Source organism: Phocoena phocoena, chromosome 3, assembly GCF_963924675.1.
Source record: "Phocoena phocoena chromosome 3, mPhoPho1.1, whole genome shotgun sequence".
Lineage (NCBI taxonomy): Eukaryota > Metazoa > Chordata > Mammalia > Artiodactyla > Phocoenidae > Phocoena > Phocoena phocoena.
Window position 1 is genome coordinate 15654739 of NC_089221.1, and position 16095 is coordinate 15670833.

The window sequence follows — 16095 nt, forward strand, 5'->3', positions numbered from 1 at the left end:
GTGAACAACAAAAACTACAATTTAAGCTACAAGTTGGAGAGTTTAGGGTAATTTTTTTTTTCCTCCCTGCCCTGCTCCAAGGACAGCATCATTCATGAAACTGCATTGCTGCAGCACTGGTGCAGGCACAAAACAGCTGAGACAGAACACCTGTATCTCTTGCCAGAGGGACCAGGAGTTGGGTTCATTTTGTCCAGAGTGTGGGAAGAGTCCTGTTATTTTTTCCCCCCTCCTTTCTCTTGCTGCTTTGCTGCGTGTAGCTCATTTTTTTGTGGAAATGTGTAGCACAATTGGGGATAACACTCAGAGAAATATGTGTGGCCAGAGAAATCAGAAAAAGTGGTTCCTTGGATCAAGAGAATCTGAAGGAGATCCTGGGGAGAAGTGAGTGTGATCCCTTGACCCTGTAATTCTGGGTGTGAGTCAGTAGAAATTTCAAGCTTACTCTTGAACTTGCCATTCACAGAGCAGATTCCAAGAAACACTGCAGAGGCTTTGATAACTAAATATTTTGTAAACCAGGTTTGTAAAACTACACCTTAGAGAATAATCCAGCCCAGGGACAGACTTTGTACAGCTCAGGAGCTCACAGTTTTTATGTTTTTAAGGGCTGTAAAACAAGTAAGCAAGCAAATAACAAAGCAGAATATGTAACAGAGACCATATGTGGTCCACAAAACCTAAAATATTATGCAACCCTTTACAGAAAAAAAATGCTGATCCTTGATAGGAACTCTCCAAATCCCAGATGAACCTCTCAACAGCATGTGCACTGGGTGACATGAACAGCATAGCAAAGGCATGAAAACCAAACTGACCTTGGAATCACTGCTTCCAGAGAAGTGAGACAAATTTGTAGAATTAGCCTAACCTGGTTAATTGCCTACAAGAACAAGCAGACAAAATTTCAACAGACATTCTCCAAATGCTTTTAAAGAATCAAGTGTCTCCAAAATAATATTAACACTGTCCAGATTCCAATCCAAAATTACTTGAGATAGTAGAAGCTGCAAAATGTGACCAATTATCAGCGTCAAACCCCAAGTTAGGAAAGATTTTAAAGTGTGTATTACAATCGTGCTCCACTTGGTAAAGGTGAAAACTATTAAAAGGAAAGGGAAGATAGAATTCTTAACAGAAAAATAGGAACTATATTAAAAAAAACTAAAAATGTTAGAACTGAACTATGTAATAGCTGAAATAAAAATTCATCATGAGGGCTTAATAGCAGAAAATGTCAAATAACTTGAGCATATATCAATAGAATGTATCCAATTTGAAGAAAAGAGAGAAAAAAAAAGAGAAAGAATAGAGTCTCAAAGGTTTGGGGACAATATCATAAAAGTCAAACATTTAGCACTTTGAAGTTCTAAGAGGAAAGAAGAAATGAGTTTGTTTCAGAATTTAAAAAGAAGAAATAGTGGTGAAAATGTCCCAAATTTGGATTAAAATTATGAATGTACAGATTAAAGAAGTTCAGCAAACTTTGGAAAGTATAAATCATACCCAGGCACATCATGACCAAGAGTTAAAACTAAAGATAAAAAATATACAATCCCGAATGTAGACAGTGAAAAGGACACCTAGAATATAGGGAAATTACAATTCAAATTAATGTGAATTTCTTTTTAGAACACATGGAATTTAGAAGACATTGGAACAACATTTAAATTGCTTCGGGGAAAGGAAGGGGGCAAATTTTCAACCCAGAAATCTAAATCTTATGACAATAAATAAAGATGATTTCAGATGAAGAAAAATTGAAAGAAGAGCTGTGAACAGTATTTCTCTACAAAAATGCTAAAAGAAATTCTTCTAGAAAAATGATTTTTTAAAACTCTTTAAGAAAAATGGTTACAGTCAATCTTTGAACTATAAGAATGAAGGAAAAACATGGTAAATATTTGGTAGATATTAGACTATTTTTCTGACCCTCTTATTATTTAAAATAATTATGAATATTGGAAGCTAAATATATAAATCTGTCTAGTAAGATTTTCAATCTATGTAGATGTAATATATTTATGACAACCATAAAATAAAATGAGGAGGAAAAAGACACCTATATGGCTTTAAAATGAACATTTAATTGAATTGGTTAAATAATAACTTTAATTAGAATTTTAAAGGGAATACAATTAGCAAAATAATTGTGAAAAGGAAGAACGTACTTGCTGGACTCACTACCTGATTTAAAGACCTACATTAATGCTGTGATTATCAAGTCATAGACAAATACAGCAGAACTGAGAGTGTAGAAATAGACTCAAACAAAAATAGTTAGTTGATTTTTGACAAATGTGAAAAGAAAATTCAATGAAGGAAAAAGCACTCCTTTCAACAAATGGTCTGGAATATCTGTACATCCAAGTACCAGAAAGTTAAATGATGCATACTTCATACTTTATGTAGTAGTTTATTCAAAGTGGATACCAGAGCAACATGTAGAATCTAAAACTGTAATACTGGGACTTCCCTGGTAGTCCAGTGGGTAAGACTGACTCCACACTCCCAGTGCAGAGGGCCCAGGTTCAATCCCTGGTTGGGGAACTAGATCATGCATGCCACAACTAAGAGTCTGCATGCTGCACTGAAAATAATCCCACATGCCACAACTAAGACCCGGTGTGGCCTAAAATAAACAAACAAACAAACAAACAAATAAATAAATAATGGACCGCATCAAAAAAATCTTAAAAAAACAAAATTGTAACACTAGTAGAGGAAAACATTGGTGAAAAATCTTGCAACATTTTTTAGGCAAAGTTTGCTTAGATATGATACCCCAAACAAGACCCATCAAAGAATACATTGTTAAAATGAACTTCATGGAAATGAAAACTTTTGCTCTGCAACAGACAGTGCTAAGAGAATGAAAAGACAAATACTTGTATCCAAACATGTAAAAAAAAACACTTAAAAATCAACAACTAGACAGCAAATACCTCCATGAATATTCAGCAAAACACTTGAACATACATAACACCAAAGAAAGTATACAGATGGCAAACATGCACAAGAAAATGTTATCAACATTATTAATAATTAGGTAAATACTAATTAAAATCACATGACATATCACTATAAACCTATTGGAATAGCTAAAACATTCTTAAATAAAATAATAATAAGTACTGGCAAGGATACAGAGAAATTGCAACTCTCAGATTTCCTGTGGGAACACAAAACGCTACACACACTTTTATTTTATTTATTTATTTTTTTTGCGGTACGCGGGTCTCACTGTTGTGGCCTCTCCCGTTGCGGAGCACAGGCTCCGGACGCGCAGGCTCAGTGGCCATGGCTCACGGGCCCAGACGCTCCGCGGCATGTGGTATTCTCCCAGACCGGGGCACGAACCCACGTCCCCTGCATCGGCAGGCGGACTCTCAACCACTGCGCCACCAGGGAAGCCACTGCGCCACCAGGGAAGCCCCTACACACACCTTGATAAAACTTTTCCCAGTTAATTATAGAGTTAAATATATACTTATCACATGAACAGTTCATTCTACTTCTATGCTGGTAGCCTAGCCAGGAGAAATTGAAATTTATGTTCACACAAAACCTGTACTAATTATAATAATTTTATTCTTAAACATGAAAAACTAGAGCCAACCTTGTGAATAGATAAACACTATGTGATACACTGAAATGCTACTTAGTAGTAAAAAGAAAAAAATTAATATTCACAACACATGGGTAAATCTCAAATGTATCCTAAGTGAAAAATGTCAGATTCAAAATGTATACTTTATAATGGTCATTCATATGACATTCTGGAAAAGGGACAACTACAAGGGACAGAAAGAAATCAGTTTTTGCCAGAAGTAAAGGATGGGTTTAGGGGTTGTCTATAAAGTGATAGCAAAAAGAAATTTTACAGGCAGATGAAGCATTATATCTTGACTTTAGTGGTATTTATACAACGGTATGTATTTTTATAACTCAGAGAAGAATTGCATGAGAGTGAAATGAGTAACAAGCATAAGAGAAGTATTATTGTTCTTTTTAGTTTGGGGAGTGAATGACCATCTTAGTTCACCGTGGCAAGATTCAGGAACATGTGTTGATCTGCATGGTGTGGCAAAATATGTGGGAAGCAAAGCAGGTTGTATTCAGTCATCAGAACAGGAACCCTGCCATCTCATAGATCCATAGATTACGTTTGTTTATGGCTAAGAAGGTCTATTGAAAGGTGTGCCATTTCAGTCAGAATATAGAAGATTGCAATAAAGGTTCAATATTTAGTCATAGTTTCCTGGAACGCCTTTACTTTTACTATGTTTTTTACAAGCTTGGTTTTGGAGAGATAGCAGAAGCAAAAGGGAAAGATAGGCCATTAACCGTCCAGCCCTTAAATGGTATGGATTTCTTGTACATGCTAGTCCTACCCTCTCAATAGATGAAGTACAGAAATATGTTTGTTCAAAAGGGAAAGAAAAAACATTGAATTGATATCTCATATGTCAAATATCATAACATCTCTGATAATTAAGCACAGTATTTTTGGTGTAGTGATTGGCTGGATGGTATCTTGTTTTGTTTTCTTCTACTGATTTATTCTAAAATAGAACTAGAATCTGAAGGACAAGTCCAATCACTAGTTGTGGCCAGCAGAGGGCAGCAGAAGGCTTCCACAGGCTGACTTGAGTGCAAAGGTTTCCAAGAGGAAAGCAGTCTTGGGGGAAGGTCAGAGAAGGAAACAAAAATCCCATCAAGCCCAGGGACACTGCCATTAGAGGGGGGAGAAGTCATTTGACATATGCAAGCACAAGCTAATTGTCACAGAGAGGGTGGTTCGATCCCATAAAGGACTTGATGGATTTATTCATTCATTCTACCACCAAGAAACGTGTTTAGCACCTTCCGTTTTGGTTTCCGTTTCTTCATTTACTAAGTGGCTATAGTGTTAATAACAATGTCATAAAATATGTGAAAACTGCTTAGGGCTATTTGTGAAATATCACTTCAGGTTTTTTTTAAAAAACACATATCTCTTAAGATACAAGATATGAATCTTAAACACAGCATTTTAGGAAAACAACTGCTACCACCATAATAAAACCAACTACCTCTATAAGCCTGTATTTTCGTTGTAAACAGCATTCTAAATTCATATATCTTAAGTGTAAAAGATGTTTTTTTCCTTAGTATTAGGAAATGAAAGGCGATCAGTCACTACTTGAGCATGTTAAATCACCGCACAAATAATCAGGGCTGTGGACTAAGAATGCCTTCTGGCACGTTTAACCTGAGACCAGGAAGAAGATTTCTCTGAAGCTGAGAGTTTAAGGGCCTGTGGTAGGACAGGTCCTGCCAGGTGATGGAGATTCTCAGACAAAGGAAAACTGCCTGTTGGAAGATTGTGTCACAGACGGAAATGTGGGATATTCAAAAAACAGGAAGCAATCCTTGTGGCTGAGCAGAGAGGGTGATGGGGAGGGATTTATGGAATGTGACCAGGGAAATCAATCCAGAAAGACACATGTGGGGCTTGGAGGGTTTATTAAATATTTTGAAGCTTATTATAATGTCATTTGGAAAGTTTTAGAATGAATTCAATAGAGAGAAATTAAACCAAACAAAATTAGAATAGCACTGTGGGATAGAAGAAAGGGCAAAGACTTGGGACCATCACAGTTTGGTGTGGATCTTGGCTCTACTACCTAAAAACTTGAAGGTCTTGGTCAGATAATTAACTGGATTTCTTCAAGTCTAACATTTAACAAAATAGGTAGCAAAGAGAAATCAGAATTCATGATCAGATGCATATTCGTGGAGTCATAAAAACTATGACCTAGTATCTGATAACAGCTTCATCTCAAGTGCAGACCTTATCCCTATAATTCTTACAGATTCAGATGCCAAAACCTAGGTGCGGGATTGGTTTTGTCAATACCTATCTTAAATGTGTGAATGAAAAAACATAACACAGCTACATCTTAACAAATGCAGTGATGGTATTTTGCTCATCAAGACCTCAGCAACCACGGCTGAAGAAAAATTGTTGTGGAATGAGTTTGATGTTGAACCTCAAATGATTTGGGAAAATATAAATTTGTATGGTACAGAGCAGGAGACTTTTCTATCTCTGAAAGCAGGATTAACTATACAGTAAAACCCTCTATATGGATGTTGATATACCTGTTAATATACCTATTTCAAAATTACGACAATGGACAGATCTACATAACTGTAGATCTGCTCCAAAATGTGTAAACATTTCCAAAGTGACTAAATAAGGATAGAAGAAAAACAGAAAGTAGAGATATCACTAAGTCTCTCTTACCTATAGGTGATAATAACACCAGGTTACCAGGAACATATACTAGAGAGTTGTATTAATTATCCCTCCCTCTCTCCTATATAGAAAATAACTACCAACACCATAATAAATCACACGAGTTCTAGAAATTCACACACACACAAACACACATGCACACACACACACACACACACACATGCTTGAAAATTGGCAAATGCTTTTATCAATACATTTACTTGCATAATGACATTTATTTGCATAATTTCAGACACATTATATATTGATTATTACAAAAAAACAAAAAAGGTTCAAAATAAAAAAACAGGCAAAAAAACAATCAATTGCAAGCCAAAAATATCACGTGTGTTTGAATGTGTGTTCAGGTGGTAAACAGTAATAATGGGGGTTTAGTTGTTATAGTAGAGAAGGTGGGAATAGTAGTAGGAGCAATGGAGTTGACCATTAACAGTGGTTAAATAGGAGATAAGAGGCTACAGATAGAAGCTAAAGTTATGATTGCATGTGATCAAATTTACCTGTACCACATTGGAAACTGATCTATTACCTCATAGTCCAATACTACCAATTTGTCCAACAGCAAAGTCTCAGAAAAGAGCAACTGCCACTGCTTGTACTCAGAACCATGTCCAAACTGAAGAAGAGAAATGTCTACTTCTCTTCTATTCAACTTATCTTTAGGTTCCTGAAATCTTTTACTGCCTTGTTTGAACATTGGTGTGGACTGAGAGATGCTAGTAAATAGAATAGGGCACCTCATAAGTAGAAATATAGGACCTTCTAAGTTTTCAACTATAGGCTGACTTCAAGGTTATCCAGCAATTCAAGTTTAGCACCCAAAAGGAGAGAAAAGGGCTAACTATATCCTCGTGGGACTTAAATATGAGTGTGTGAGTGTGAATATATTGGATTGACAAAAAGTGCCTTCAGTTTTTAAGTAAAAATAAGACACATTTCTCATTTTCACCAATAACTATTGAACAACATATTCACCCTTTTGTTCCACTACCTTCTGATATTTTTCAGGCAACTTCATAATTCCATCTTCCCAAAACTTTTTATCTTTTTGAGCAAAGAACTGTTCCAGGTGCCTTTTACAGTCTTACAGGGAAATTAATTTTTTTTTCCATTAAGAGAATTTTGTAAAGACCAAAATAATGGAAATCTGAAGGTGCAATGTCTGGTGAATATGGCGGATGAATCAGAACTTCCCAGCCAAGTTGTAACAGTTTTTGCCTGGTAGTCAAAGAAATATGCGGTCTTGCGTTATCCTGATGGAAGATTATACATTTTCTGTTGACTAATTCTGGAAGCTTTTCGTTGAGTGCTGCTTTCAGTTGGTCTAATTGGGAGCAGTACTTATTGGAATTAACCGTTTGGTTTTCTGGAAGGAGTTCATAATAGAGGACTCCCTCCCAATCCCACCATATACATAACATCACCTTCTTTGGATGAAGACTAGCCTTTGGTGTGGTTGGTGGTGGTTCATTTCACTTGCCCCACAATCTCTTCTGTTCCACATTATTGTACAGTATCCACTTTTCATTGCCCATTAAAATTTGTTTTAAAATCAGAACGTTTTCATTATGTTTAAGTAGAGAATCACATGTGGAAATATGGTCAGGAAGGTTTTTTTCCACTTAACTTATGTGGAACCCAAACATCAAAGCGATGGACATAACCAAGCTTGTGCAACTGATTTTCAGCACTTGATTTGGATATTTTGAGTATGTTGGCTACCTCCCACGTGGTATGACGTTGATTGGTCTCAATTAATATCTCAATTTGATCGCTATCAACATCAAGTGGTCTACCCAACCACGGAGCATCGTCCAGTGAGAAATCTCCACACAAAACTTCGCAAAACACTTTTGACATATTTGATCAGTCATAGCACCTTCTCCAAATCATTTTTTGTGTTTCAGTTGCGATTTTACCTTTCTTGAAATAATAAAGCATAATATGCCGAAAATGTTGCTTTTTTTCTTCCATCTTCAGTATTAAAATGGATACACAAAATTTCACCAATTTTGATGTCATTTTAAAAATGTACACTGATATGGCATCCGTCAAATATAATGTAACAAAATTGTTTCAAATGCAGTTAAAGACAACAAAGTGCTACTAGAGCCATCTTACAGAAAAAAACAAATGAACCTTTTGGCCAACCCAATACTTAAAACTGCAGATAAGACTTTTAACTTTTGATCATGGAACAATAGAAATAATTAATCATACATGTGCCCACAAATTAAATCACAGTTAAGTAAAAGTATTAGTGATCAATGAAAACCAGATGAAAAATAAAACCAAAAGTAAACCTATTTTGCTACACATTTGTTATGGGCTTTTTAAAAACTTCTTGGACCCAGAAGTACATCAAAATTTAATTGTAAAACAGATAATTTAGCTGTTAGCAACAACAAAAATTTCACAATACCTAAAATGTTCAAATCTGTGTTCAGAGGACAAAAAGATACTTTCCTGATTAAATGAGACATTAAAAAGAAATGATCTATGAAATTAAAACAAGAACAGATATGATGACAGTAAACAATATTTCAAATAAACCAGGGATGAATAAAAATGAAAGTTGAAATTTATTCATTAGAAAAAAAACTTAAAAATAAATTAGAAATTATTTGAAAAAACCTAAAATCTGGTTCTTTTAAAACAAGGATGATTAGCTGTTTATAAAGATGAATGACAATAATTAATATGTTCTAAGGAAATGAAGAAATATATTGAAATATATTGAAGTGGTAAAGTAATTTGAACAGTGTTTACTCTGAGGGAAAATATTTAATATTTTAGTTTATCTATGCATTGTGGAAGTTGGAAATAGGATTGCTCAGTCTTAGGCACTGAGTTTTACACAGAAAAACAATAAATATGCCTTCTTTTCTGCAATCTCTCATACTGCTAATTTCATGCAGCTTAATTTTTTAAAGTATACATAATAATTTAAAAGTTTTGTAAAAATTAATATTTTATTATGAATTGAAAAAGGAGGTAACTTAAAAATATTTGTGATTATAAAAATTAATCTGGTTTTATTGCTACTGATGATTATGTTTTTGAATAAAACAAAGATAATTAATTTCAAAAACTTTCTGTGTGCCCTGATAGAATCTAAACTTGAATGTTTAGATATTATACTCTTGTTCTTTATCATCTGAATTACACCTAGGTAATTATATACCATTTTATAATAATTTATTGCATTGCATGAATATAAGTATTGATTTATTTCAGGATGGTGAATTTAAAAATTCTGTTATTATTTCTATTATAGATTGTCTTCAACCATATATTTGTTAATTGATATAAATATCAATTTTCATAAATATATCATAGAGTCAAGTACTTTCTTAGAGATATAGTGCTTTCGATAAAGTTAAAAAATTTCTCAGCACAGCTAAAACACCCTTGAATGGTATGTTTTTTTGTACTTATAATTGAATTTGCCCTTTCTTGCACTATGTTGCCTTTTTAAATTTTTCACCATTTCAAATGTGTCTTGTTATTTCCTATATGTAGCCATATGCACACATACATTTAGCCTGAAATCGTCATTTGGTACATTCTTTGTTGAGCCCAATCTAATCATTCTTTGCAGGAGGGATCCCAAACACATAGGCTTTACTTGGCCTGTCTGATGTATTTTGTTGACTTACCCTTTGGTTTCAAATAGTTTTAATTAGCTATCATCTTATATCTTTTATGATTCATCATATACACATTTATATATCAAATTTGTCTTGAAAAACTCAATTATCTGGTAAAATAGGGCCCTAATACCCTTATTACACCTGTACCTGAGGCTGAGAAGGGCTCCATTATGCTTTAGCCCTTAATTCCCAGCACTCTGCCTTAAGTATCACTGGTCATACATCCATGTTCATTCATAGTCTGGCCTCTGAAAGAATCTCTGAGTTTGTGACAAGACAGATTTAGGTGTTAAATGTCACTTCTTCTGTGAAGTTTTGCATGATCCTCTTGGCTGGAGACTAGGAGAGTTTTCTGATGGGATTGCATGCCACTAATTGTGTGATGAGTCACAATGAAAACTGGAATATTTCATTGGCATTAGGATATTGGAAAGAGCATATGAAAGAGTATTTGAAACTTTCATGTTGATGTTGTCATTTACGTTTTAAAGCATATGTCTAAGTGAGGCATTCCATATTACTTCTTTGCATGAGGAAGTCAAGGAAGAGTGCAGACAGCAAGGGTGAGACAGAACCTGGGGCACATGCCCCAGGGTCTGTAGGTGGTATGCTTTTGAAGTCCCAGGCTAAGACCAATTGGTCAATTCAAGCCAAAATAGAGGAGTTTTGGTAAGCCCCATGGGGGTCGTATCTAAGGCATGCATCAGGAGAAGGCATTGGGAGATAGTGGATATGGTTGGTGCTTGGGGAAGTCACATCAGGAACTTAGATTTGCTTGTGACTCTCCTGGCTGCTTTCCAGGGCATGTGCTCGTAAGAGGAGCTAGTGTCAGTTTAAGGTCACTGCAGGCCACTTGGCCAAAAATATAGATGCCGTGGATGGGATACACAAAAAATGGAGATACAGAGATTGTTGGAAAAAATAGATTTTTGTCTATATTTCCTGGTTCTTACTTGTGGTGCCAGTGAATAATATCATAGTAATAATATTACCTTAACTCTTAAGTGAACCTAACTAAATTTCTGGAACATTAGAAATGCAGTCAGCCCTCCTTATCATTGAGTTTCTCATCCATGGATTCCATCAACTGCAGGATACAAGGACCAACTACATAGGCCATTTTACATAAGGGACTTCAGCATCTGAGGATTTTGGTATCTGAATGGGCTCCTGGAACCAATCACCCCATTACCAAGGAACGGATGTAGATAAAATTAATAAGATAAGAAGTACAACAAATCATAAGAGAATACTATGAAAACTTCTATGCCAACCTAGAAGAAATGGACAAATTTCTAGAAACATACAACCTGCCAAGACTAAATCAAGAAAAAATAAGCAATTTGAACAGACCAATCACTAGTAGTAAAATTGAACTTGTAATAATAAAAAAAAAACTCCCATCAAACAAAAGTCCAGGACTAGATGACTTCAGAGGAGAATTCTACCAAACATATAAAAAAATACTTACACCTGTTCTTTTCAAATTACTCCAAAAAGTTGAAGAGCATGAAGCACTCCCAAATTCATTCTGAGGACATAACCTTAATATCAAAAGCAGAAAAATAAAGCACTAAGAAAAAGAAAATTAAAAGACAATGTTTGATGAATATAGATGCAAAATCATCAACAAAATATTTGCAAACAGAATCCAACAATATATAAAAAGAATCAACTTATGTGAAAACAGGAAAGTTACCACAAGGACTTAGATGAAAAAGATGGCTTCTGAGTCAGCATACTATCAGATAAAACACTGAAATCATTATTAAGTTTCAATAATAATACTTGTATAGGACAATTGTGAGGAAGTAACCACAAAATACATATGGAAAACCTTTGAAAAAATGTAAAGTTTTGAACTAACAGTAGAAGCTATGACCATACTCCTTATTCCATTCAGAAACTACTCATCTATCCCAATGTTTGCAAATGTGGAGCAGGATCAGATATTCTCACAGATATTTTCAATTCCATTGACTATTTCTGGTGCTAATATGTGTGTGTGTGTGTGTGTGTGTGTGTGTGTGTGTGTATATGCTTTTTTTGTTGTAGTATCTGAATTTCCAAACTATTGTGTTCATCAGGCTCAGGTTCAAATTTAGAAGATGTATGAAAATATTTTTTAAAAATAGGAACTAAACTTAGGTTAACACAGAAAGCATTTATTGTTGCCAGTGGTAATTAACTTTAGGAATTGGAGAATTCTGAGAAAATGCAAAATAAAAATAAAATAAAGAGAAAAAGAGAATATATTTGTTGGCTAGTGGCAGTAATCATGAAATATGATGAATACCAAAATCTACTTGAAAGGATATAATGTGGGAAACATAAAGAGGAGGAGCCTTGTGGAAATAGAAGTAGATGCATAATTCTATGTTTCTAAGATAAAGGGAGAAGCAAGGTAAGGTGATCCTTTTATTAAGGATGGGAAGAAAATTGTAAGGTCTCTAAGAAATAATTTATCAGTTTACAACTCTACATAAGATTTGTCTGATCTTTTGATCTTAGGTGAATAATAAAGTAAATGTTGGGTGAAGAAATAAAATCATGACATTTAAATTCACTATCGTCTTAAAAATAAAGCATTTTAAAGTTTTGTAGAGAAAACAAGCAATTCCTTATTCTACAAATGATAACTTGATAAGTAAGCAGTGTTTTTGAAATGAATTATTTATTTTTGGCTGCTTTGGGTCTTCATTGCTGCACGCGGGCTTTCTCTAGTTGCGGCGAGCAGTGGCTACTCTTCGTTGTGGGGCACGGGCTTCTCATTGTGGTGGCTTCTCTTGTTGCGGGGCATGCGCTCTAGGCACACAGGCTTCAGTAGTTGTGGCTCATGGGCTCAGTAGTTGTGGCTCGCAGGCTCTAGAGCACAGGCTCAGTAGTTGTGGCATATGGGCTTAGTTGCTCCGTGACATGTGGGATCTTCCCGGTTGAGGGCTCAAACCCGTGTCCCCTGAATTGGCAGGCAGATTCTTAACCACTGTGCCACCAGGGAAGTCTCCTCATTGTTTTTAATAAAAGAAAATGGTTGAGAATTTTAATATATAATAATTAATCCAGACCATAAATGAATGATACAATACACTCAAATTTTTAATATTAAGATCAATAAGCAAAACCTCATTTTATAACCTTGGCTAACAATCTCAACAGAAGTAAGACATGAATAAAATATAATTATTTTATGAAATTTTGTTTTAATTCTTGTTTTTGGTAGTTATTTGTTCTTCAGGACAAATAAATAGTTTTATTTCCAAAGAATAAGTATAAAAGGACTTGTGACTTTTTTCACATTTTATTTGGCTTGAAGTGAACTCACAAAACTAGATTATCAGGCATAGTCAACTGTATAGCTTTTCAATAGAGTATAGAGTACAGAGTTCAATAGGAACAGACACGTTAATGATTTTTTGTTAAACAAATGTCACTCTCCTTGCTGTGACATTGTGTTCATTCTTTAAGGAATACCTGTAGCAAGAGAGAGGGGCAATTATTCCTCTATTAATTTGAATTAGTTTCATGCTTAAAGAGATGTGTAAAATCCTGTGTTAGTATGTCGCTTTTTCTAGGGTATGTAATAAAATTAATTGCTCTTTTGGAAATGCAAGTAATATTTAGACTACACAAAAGTACTTTTTCTGTGTCTTATAAATGTAAAAGAATTAAACTATATTTATACATATATGCAAATTATTCAGTGTATTACTTGAAGTAATTAAAAATGTCCCTGCCCTCAAGAGAGTGTGTGAAAGTTAATTATTAGAGGATTGAGAGGGTACATTTTAAATGAAAATTGTTCTTATATATTCACATATATGATGTATAGTTTATATTTACATGATATACTCAATTACTGTGTCTATGTGTTGATAACAAATGAAAAGTGTGCACATAGGTAGTATAAACAGGTTTGACTGAAATGGATATTTGAATAAAATGCCTGTGGCTCATGAAAACCATGCTTCAACACACTCCTCTTGGCACTTAAAAGAGTTAGATAATGATTAAATTTCCCACATAAACTTCAAACAATGCTATACTATATGGTTTTCAAAATTTAGTTTCAGATGACGTCTGACGAGTGGTACTTGTCAATCTTTCCTGGCTACAAGTAAAATACCAAGGGGGGGGGGGGTGTGCATGAACATATAACAAAAGCTAACCACCTGAAAACTAAGTGCAATAGTTGGTATCTTACAATTTCAGAGGGAATTCCCCATAACAATAAATCATGTAAAAGTAAAAAAGTGCATTGATGAAGCAGAAGTGATACACAGCTCAAATGAGTGGACAGCTAATAGGTGAAGAGTGATAAAGCTACTTTGAATTTTGGAAAACATAGTCTCCACAAATAACAGGAGGTGAGCCGGAGAAAGGAATAGCCGTAGCATCAGTGCCTGGTGGAATTTAGACTTTTTCATCATTGACGGCTCTTCTGATTGTCAGAGAACTATGTCATGGGAGGAAGAGGAGAATGAAGGGAATTCAGTCTAGTAGAGCATTACGAGTTGTGCAGCCGTGTGTCTAAGAAGAGAAGCAATCAATGCCCTGTGCTCAGAGAATAGCTCCAGGAACAAGCTGTGTACCGGCCTCAGGAGGTTGGTGCCTGCCATGAACAGCCTGTTGGTGAACGAGCTCTGCTGCCTCTTCTGCTGCCCGTCCTGCCCTGGCCTCATCACCGCCAAGCTCGCCTTCCTGCCTCCAGGGCCCACCTACTCGCTGGTGCCGGAGCCTGAGCCCAGGCTCGGTGGGCCAGGGTCACCCCTTTGGGAACCTTGGCCGGCAGCCCCCGGGGCACTGGAAGCTCCACCTGCTGGAGCACGCCAACTTCTGTACAGCCAGCACAAGCTGGACACCATCGAGGTCTTGGCCACCAAGAGCAGCTGGGGCAACCACGTCTCCTGCATGTACATGTGCTGCATGCCCAGCGCCAGGTATACGGCTCTCTTCTCGCAGGGCGACGCAGTAGACCTGGGCCAGATGAGCAGTTTCTGCATTGGCCTGGGCACGCGCATCAACTGCAACATCTCCAACTACTTCGGCTACAGGGTGAGCTTGGGCAAACCCTTGGAGAAGAACCTCTACGCTGACAGTGGCCTGGCAGGCCCTGCGCATCAGGTACGGCATCAGCCCAGACAGTGCCGTCCTCTACGGGCACAACATCATCAGCACGGTGGCCACCGTGGACCTGGCCTTGTGCTACCACTGCGCCATGGTGGTGCTTCACTTCCCGCTTACCTCGGGCATGTGCATTGTCTTCCACGACACCAAGAAGACCTACTGCTGTGACACGTTCCCCAGCACCTAGAAGGTGTCCCAAGACGCTCTGTGTCTTTATTCCTGTCCTGCCCCTAGGTTCTTCACAACCTTTTTGTTTTTAGATTCCATATATATGTTAGCATAAGGTATTTGTTTTTCTCTTTCTGACTTACTTCACTCTGTATGACAGACTCTAGGTCCATCCACTTCACTACAAATAACTCAGTTTCGTTTCTTTTTATGGCTGAGTAATATTCCATTGTATACATGTGCCACACCTTCTTTATCCATTCATCTGTCGATGGACACTTGGGTTGGCTCCATGTCCTGGCTACTGTAAATAGAGCTACAATGAACACTGTGGTACATGACTCTTCTTGAATTATGGTGTTCTCAGGGTATATGCCCAGTAGTGGGATTGCTGGGTCATAGGGTAGTTCTATTTTTAGTTTTTCAAGGAACCTCCATACTGTTCTCCATAGTGGCTGTATTAATTTACATTCCCACCAACAGTGTAAGAGGGTTTCATTTTCTCCACACCCTCTCCAGCATTTATTGTTTCTAGATTTTTTGGTGATGGCCATTCTGACTGATGTGAGGTGATACCTCATTGTGGTTTTGACTTGCATTTCTCTAATGATTAGTGATGTTGAGCATCCTTCATGTGTTTGTTGCCCATCCATATATCGTCTTTGGGGAAATGTCTATTTAGGTCTTCTGCCCATTTTTGGATTGGATTGTTTGTTTTTGGATATTGAGCTGCATGAGCTAAACAACTATCCTTTGAGAAGCCCACATAGGAAGAAGTGTCCTCAGGAGAGAAGCACGTTTCTATTAGAGAAAGAACATAAAAGGGATGCCCAGAGAAAATACTAT

The 16095-nt window shown here is 36.3% G+C and overlaps 1 pseudogene; it reads left to right on the plus strand.

The window, feature by feature from the left end:
- The first annotated feature begins 14571 nt into the window (after positions 1 to 14571).
- Positions 14572 to 15268, plus strand: LOC136120114 (alpha/beta hydrolase domain-containing protein 17A pseudogene; annotated as a pseudogene).
- Positions 15269 to 16095: the final 827 nt, after the last annotated feature.